Source organism: Asparagus officinalis, chromosome 1 (genome assembly GCF_001876935.1).
Source record: "Asparagus officinalis chromosome 1, Aspof.V1, whole genome shotgun sequence".
In the NCBI taxonomy this organism is placed as follows: Eukaryota; Viridiplantae; Streptophyta; class Magnoliopsida; order Asparagales; family Asparagaceae; genus Asparagus; species Asparagus officinalis.
In genome coordinates this window covers 57,298,151-57,306,509 of record NC_033794.1, presented here as the reverse complement: position 1 = coordinate 57,306,509, position 8,359 = coordinate 57,298,151, and the positions used below count along the sequence as shown (strand labels likewise).

The 8,359-nt window shown below is 35.2% G+C and overlaps 1 pseudogene; it reads left to right on the top strand.

Moving 5' to 3' along the window:
- LOC109842550 lies at positions 1,672 to 2,573 on the top strand (annotated as a pseudogene).

Genomic DNA, 8,359 nt, shown 5'->3' with positions numbered 1-8,359 from the left:
AGAAGACAAATCATGCTCCCTTTAAAAGTGTGAATTAAGAAAACACTTTTGTGATCAACATTACCCTTAAGCATTTCGAATATTACATTCCAATCCTATTCTAAGAAATAATAAATAATAAATTAATTGTATTATTACTAATTTAAAGAAATGATCTCTCCTTTATATACAAAGAGAAATTTGTGAATTGCTATTCAAAACCTCCCATGTCAAATAAAAAATCTAAACATATACTTATTTAAGAATTCTCATCAAATTAAAACAAATCTTAATTAAAAAATTCTCATAATCAATTATTTTCCATTCCTAATAAAATCATAACTATCCATAATTTTTAAAAAATTTCCTAATGAATTCAAGGAAAACTTGGTAGAAAATTACAAACAACAAACCAAATTTTTTAAAAATAACATATATCCTCTTAAAAGTTAATAATTCCATAAAATAACGTTGAAAGCTTGAAAATTACAAACAAATCTTAAAATTTCAATAATTAGAAACAACCCCCAAAAAATTCAATAATTGGAAACAGCTCCTTGAAAACTCAATAAAACTAGAAACAACTCCCTTTAAAATCTAAAAAGTATAAAAACTTTTAAAAATATAAAAATAACAAATCAACTTAAAAATCCAAATATCACTAAAACCTAGAAAATATTAAATTGCAAACACGCCTCCTAAAATATTAAAATATCAAACAAAATCTAAAAATTTTAAAAATTACGAACAACCACCTAAAAACTTCAACAATTACAAATATTCATACTTTATCTGTAATGCAACAATTACATGCAATCTCCTAAAAGATCTAAAAATAGAAAAAAACCATTTTAAAAATCTGAACATTATACAAAACTTTATTGGGGATTTCCTACCAAAAATTATTGGGGATTAAATGACAAAATTTTAAAATTTATTGGGAGTTCTTTGTTAAAATTTATTGAGGATATAATGAGTTTCAAAGATATTTGAGGTTTGGTGTCAAGCACCCAAACTTATTCAGGATTTAGTGAAAGGTTACCCATATATTTTCCAATTTTTATATAGAGCGTAATTAGATGTTATAGAAAAAAAAACCGAATATAAATAATGAAAGTTATAGAGAAAAAACCGTATATAAATAATGAAAGTATTTAACCACGTGCAATGTGATATAAATTTAGTTAATTATTGATAAGTTTTCATATGCATTTGACATAACACTAAACTCATCCTCTAGTCTATTTTGGATTCAGTTTAACCATGGATAAAATGCAAATGATCTCCCAACAAGTCTCATTTGTACGTTTATCTTCCCATGAAATTCGGACCTCTATCTGCACCGGCTCGATCACGGCTGACGAAATGAACCCCATAGGGTCCAATACCCAAAAATTTGATCTGGAAACTTCTCTGCCATGTGTCAGTTGGCTGCTCGTCTCGCGGCCCCCAACCCTTCCGATCTGGCAAGCCGAAGTCAATTACGAAACTACCCTCACCGGCTGAATCCGACGGTCTCCTCCATCTCGCGCAACAAGGACTCTCTAGTAATTTCCGCCCCGATTATTGCCAGAACTATCCCTTTCATTTTCTTGGGTTTTTCCCGCAAGTTAATAAAAAAGTAAATCATTGGGGCTCCCTGCCACTTCTCCTTTAAATACCCTCTCAACCTTCCCCTCTCCTACTCGTGCTCAACCCATCCAATTCAAGACACCAACCTCCCCCCTCTCTCTCTCCAAACATTTCAAATAACCCCCTCAACAAAATGCAAATTACAAAAGTGCATGAATCAAGCAGTAGTCCGCCTCCAACGCTAGCCAAAAGAGTCCTGCACATGGTCAAGATCGTATACTACATGCTGAAAAAGGGCATTTTCTCCAAGAACAAGCTGATGATGGACCTCCACCTCCTCCTCAAACGCGGCAAAATCGCCGGAAAAGCCCTTCCTCCTCCTCCTCCTCCTCCTCCTCCTCCTTCTCATGCCGATCAATGGACCCCAATCTCTCCTTCTACAACCCTCGGGAAGTCGAGTTCAGCTGCAGCAACACCCCCTGCAGGCCCCACCGAAAGAACCGCTACAACCACCATAACAGAAACTACTCCTACGACTATGAGGCTTTCGTCGCCATCGCCAAGGCTTTGGAGATGCTGAACGGCAATAGTAATAACAATATTTGCGAAGTTTCGGACGCAGAGTCTGTCGCTCCTTCGCCCATGATCGCGTTCGGGAAGAGCACTCCACTGACAGTGAGGCAGCTGAGGATCACTGACTCGCCTTTCCCGCTGAAAGAGGACGAGGTTAACGATGGAAAGATCGATAAGGAGGCCGATGATTTTATTAAGAGGTTTTATAAGCAGTTAAGGATGCAGCAGAGCTCGGCAACCACTACACCTGAGTACAAATTCTGGCGAGGTTGAGCTGGGGGTTTGGTTGTTACAATAATTATAATATATAATTAATCAAAGCTGTTGTACTTTAGGAGTGCTCTGTTCTTTTTAAGAGAATGTATGTAGTATTTTATGTTCTCAATCCATTTGAGAGTGTGAGTTTTTCTTTCTTAATAAGAATTGGGTGTTGAGAGTTTCTGGGCTGCTTTCTGCTTTCGTTAGTTAAATAATTTTCTTCATATATATTTAAATTTAGCATGATAAATTCATTCTAGTTTGTTTGCTTAAAGATTTTTATTAGATAAGATATATATATAGAAAGGACATGAATAATCCAAAACATGAGAATATTCTGATTTTTTTTTCCACACGTTTTGGGAGCAAATTTACGATTCCATGTCTCGACAAAATAACAACGTCCGTCTGCTGTCGGTTCCACTTGGAATTTTTCAGCACGAAACGATACACCTATATAGGATCCCGAGGTAAATCTGGAAAATTGACAAATACTTCAATCATCTTATCGGATTATTCATTAAACTTACCTGTTAAAATAAATTAGTATGATACAATTATAAAAATAGATAGAAATTCTGAACCAGTAACTCACAAAATATTATAATTATTATTATTTGATTAGATAGCTTAGAATTGAACCGAAGAACATGGGAGCTATATTAAAACCTCTCTCAATTGTCTACGCCGCAATGGGTAAAATATTATTATTAAAAAAATTCTCTCTAAATCAAATTATGGTAAATGGCACTAATTAAACACAAATAACTTTTAGCAATTTAGAGTAAACCCCAATAACTTCAAAAATTGCACTAAACCGCTAATAACTATTGGAATTGCAGAAACCCCCAATAAGTTTTTGAATTTTTGAAATAGCTCCCATAATAGTGTCAGTTCACATTTAATTAGAACCTAAATGTATCGCCATCACGAAATGTGGATTGATGATGTCGTCGGGATTATCTGCAAATGCCAAAATCTATTGGGAGTTTTCTACAATTAGAACAGTTATAGGAACTTGGTTATGTCACTACTACAAAAGCCCCTTATAGCAATGGTTCCAACCGTTGCTTATAGGCCTTTTAGTAACGGTACGGACCGTTTTTAATACATTAACAACGGTTAAAACCGTTGTAAATAATCCGTTACTATTAATGCCGTTGCAATTAGCTTATTGCAACGATCTAAACCCGTTGCAAATATAACAACCGTTGCTATTAGATTAATTTTTATAAAATAAAAAAAATCCACGTCAGCAAATCCTAACCGTTGTTATAGTCTATTAACAACAAAAGGCAACCGCTACTATAAGATTTAATATTTATTTTTAAAATAATAAAATATCCACATCAGCAACATCCTAACCACCACTAGGGTATATTAACAACAAAAAACCGTTGCTATAGGGTATTAAAAATATATTTTCACCAAAATATTACTTTTTATTCTCGCATTCAACTGTAGCAATGATATTCATCTATTTCTAATCGATCATTTATTACAATACATGATATCATTCAAATGAAACAAATAATTACCATCATAAATAAGAAATTAACTTAATCAATTAAATAATAATGCGTGTTTGATACAAGCTTTGTCAATAAATTCAATGAAGTGATAATCAACTATAAAACTTTGATTATCTATAAAATCATCTCCAAAGTTATTGCCAGCAGAGTTAAAAAATTTATGAGATATCTTGTTAATGATGCGCAGTGTGCTTTTGTAAGTGGGAGACTTATATCCAGTAGTTTTTTACTTGCTCATAGAGTTATTCAAGTACTATGGGAGGAAAAATAATTCCCCAAGAGCTATTTTAAATGTTGATCTGAGGAAGGCTTTTGACACTATTGGTTGGGATTTCATAAGGAGTATGTTGATTGGTTTGAATTTTCCTAACAATATGGTTTGCTGGATCATGGAATGCGTATCTACCCCAAAATTTTCCTTAGCTTTGAATGGTGGTCTGCATGGCTATTTTCATGGCTTGAGACAAGGGGATCCTCTCTCCCCCTATCTGTTTGTTATAGGGATGGAATATCTATCCAGGAGACCCAACACTCTAAAGGATGATTCATCTTTCAAATTTCATCCAAAATGCTCTAGGTTGAAGATTAATCATCTGATTTTTGCTGATGATTTGCTGCTGTTATGTAAGGCTGACATGAGTTCTATTGCTAAAATCTTCACATGTCTCCAAGAATTTGGACAAGTTTCTGGACTGGAATCCAACTCAAGCAAGTGCTCTGTCTACCTAAGTGGTGTATCTGATGGTCTCAAAGCTCAGATATGCAACCATCTCAAATTCCCTGAGGGAGTACTGCCTATGAAATATCTGGGCCTACCTCTGACTGCTAAAAGACTCTCATACACTGATTGTTCTAGTCTTATTGGTAAAATTTATAATCAATTCCATACTTGGCAGCAAAATAAATGCCTATCCTATGCTGGAAGACTTGAACTGATTAAGTCTATTATTTTGGGCATTCAAACATATTGGCTAAGCAATTACATCCTCCCAATTAAAGCTCTGGAAAAGATTGACAGTATGTGTTCTGACTTTCTGTGGGGACACAAATTTCACTTAGTAAACTGGGGGTCTGTTTGTCAAGGTAAAGAGTATGGGGGTTTGGGTATCTTCTCAGCTAAGTTCTGGAACTATGCAACTGTCACTAAGCTCTTGTGGTTGATTCATCTTAAAAAGGATCTCCTATGGATCAAGTGGATTCATGGAAACTATCTTCAAAATCAAAATATATGGACTGTCCAACCCAAGACAAATAACTCATGGATGTGGAGGCAACTCCTTAAAGTGAGGGATATGCTTTTGAGTAAGTTTGGGAGTGCTGTTACTGCAAAAAATGTTATAGCAGATTGTTACTCTGAAGGCAAACTTCTTTTATCTGCAGTTTACAGAGCTCTTATTCAACCTGCTAGTACAGTTGTTTGGGCTAAAATAGTTTGGGATGGCTTCCTATACCCTAAGCACTCCTTTGTGTTTTGGCTAGCTTGTCACTCAAGACTACTTACCAAGGATAGACTGTGCAGAATGAACATCTTGAGCACAAATCAGCTTCACTGCGTTCTGTGTGACAGTCACCAGTTAGAGGCAAGGGATCATATCTTTTTTGAGTGTCAATATTCAGCTGAAGTATGGAACTTGGTGATGAGCTAGTTGGGATATAAATGGAGGTCCGGTACATGGAGCTTGATACTGCATTGGTACTCTTACAAATTGAAAGGAAAACGTCCTATGAAGAAGCTGAAAAGGATGTGCTTATCTGCTGCTGTATATATGATTTGGAGGGAGAGAAATCTAAGGATTTTTCAGGACAAGAGGAGGCTGCCTGCTCAAGTTTTTAGGGATATTATGCTTTCGGTTTTTTATAAAGTTCTAAATGATAGTTCACATGTACATATGAAAGAACTTCTTGAAAATTTGTAATTTTTCTTTTGTTTTCCAGGCTTCTGGAGCTTTGTTTTACCTTACATGTTCAAATTTGGGAGATGAATAAAATTTACAGTTCATTGACCAAAAAAAACTATAAAACTTTGAGTTTAGATCATTTACAAGGTTCACAACTTCTCCACATCCTACAACTCTTAACTAAAATGCAAATCTAACAAATAAAAACCTATTCAAAGACCTATGACAGTGAAGCAATAAACCATGAATAATTAAAATTTGAATGATAAATATCATGGCGAGCCTATTAATTATCAAGACGAGTTCTTCTTTCATTGATTTTCCTTATTTGTCCAAATTTTCATTTTGACTAATAAAGACATGTAACTCTAGGACCAGCCGTTGTGCCTGATGCCACTACAGTTTCTGGGACTGATAGTTTGCCTGAGAACGGTGTCTCCCCGCCACAACCGAGAGGTATGACCGCTTTGCCTACAGGGGTTGATATACCCTCCATGACTACTCCTGTAGTTATTTCGGAACCTGTCGGATCTCAGCCTGAGGGGACCTCCGTTGGCATCGGTATGCTCGGAATTTGCAAGGTTCACAACTTCTCCACATCCTACAACTCTTAACTAAAATGCAAATCTAACAAATAAAAACCTATTCAAAGACCTATGACAGTGAAGCAATAAACCATGAATAATTAAAATTTGAATGATAAATATCATGGCGAGCCTATTAATTATCAAGACGAGTTCTTCTTTCATTGAGTCTCTCCCAATGCTTTGCTTCTTCCCAACTGATTCTATCCAAAATATTCTCCCCTTCACCATCCATCACCTCGGAACTTTCATCCTGCAACTCGGAAGGAGTAATCTTGAATCAGCATGCAAATAAGAATACCTCCAGAATGACATCCTCCTTCGTTCTTTTCCAACCACTTTAAGTAAACCATCTAAATCGGAATAGTATTGAGATCTATCAGTCATACATATGAGTAAAGAAAGAGAGCAACATGACCTACTAGTAAAGAATCATCATGATCCAATAGTTTATCCCCTTTGTAGGCAAAATTGTAGTAAAAAAATTGTACTCAAGGAGCTCCGGAATCCAACGAATTCAACATATGTCTCAGCTAAAAAGATGTTTAAGCAACTGGTGCATGATAGGAACATTCGTGTATGAGGTCCGGAATCCAACAAATTCAACATATAAGAACAAATGTCTAGCACAATTTTTTGCGTGCATGCATCATGCATGTAATTTTTACCCTTCTAGAGACCATTTAATCCAATCATTTTATATAAAAATGTCTAGCATAGTTGTATATAAAAATTTAGAATACCTGTACTCAATCATTGTGCTTGTCCATTTAATCCAATCATTGCTTGAAATCCAGAGACCATTTTTTGAAAATCTTGCATTTGGCGATCTCTTTCTTCCCTTTCCCGTTCCTTTTCTCTTTTTGCTTCCTTGGCTCTTTTCTGTAACTCTTCGATTTTCTGGTTCGCAGAATGTAATTGTTCTTGAAGCTCAGAATTATTGTTTACATTACCCTCGATTTTATAGGATGTAGAAAAATGGTGGACCATTGTCCTTCCTTTGTATCCAGCACCATATCCTCTCTCATAACCCTTGTGATTCTTTCTTGCTACCTCATCGAGAAATCCTAAAAGCTTCAATCGATGAGCTTTTGTTGCTGGATCAGCATTTTGAAGTTGAATTTTGAGCTCCTCAGCCCTTTCAATAACCTTCTCCTGCATACAAATTAAGATTCATAACCTCACAAAATATTGTCAAAATTTTAGATTCATAACCTAAGAGAAATATTGTTAAGGAAGAAGAATCACAAATAAAACTTACACAAACATCTTTGGTATCCTCATGTGGATAGTCTTCAAGACCCCTCTTTCTTTTATGAGATTTGACAAATACATCGAACTCATCATAATTTTCGGGATCCAACTCCTTCTATCGAGTGAAAAAGAAACAAGAACTAAAACAATTAAATAGTTAATACTTAGATGTGTGCATTAAAGTAACAATTAATATTAATGATATGTAGTTATTACCAATTCGTGCTTAGTGTTAAGAAAAAAAAGAAACGAAAAAGAAAGAAAAATAGAAAAGAGGACAAAAAGATGTATCGTGGTTCGGCCAAAGAAAGCCTACGTCCACTCTGTCTAACACATTCTTATTTTCATTGGAATACTTGGTTATATATATACATAGGGATATCTAAAGAAAGCATGTGCCTACAAATTGTGGAACAGATTGAATCACAAACTAACCAATCACCAATAACAAACTCCATGGCTGGCTTCAACAGAAACAACAAATCACTTACTGGCACTTGGTTGACAGGTTTGTGAAGCTGAAGATATGCTTGCATCCAAAACAGGTTTATGTTTTATCTGTTAGATTGGTTGACAGGTTTGTGAAGCTGAAGATATGCTTGCATCCAAAACAGGTTTATGTTTTATCTGTTAGACACAATCTGATGTATCTGTTGGTGTCAGCTTAATAAATCTGATGTATCTGTTGGTGCCAGCTTAATACCCCCCT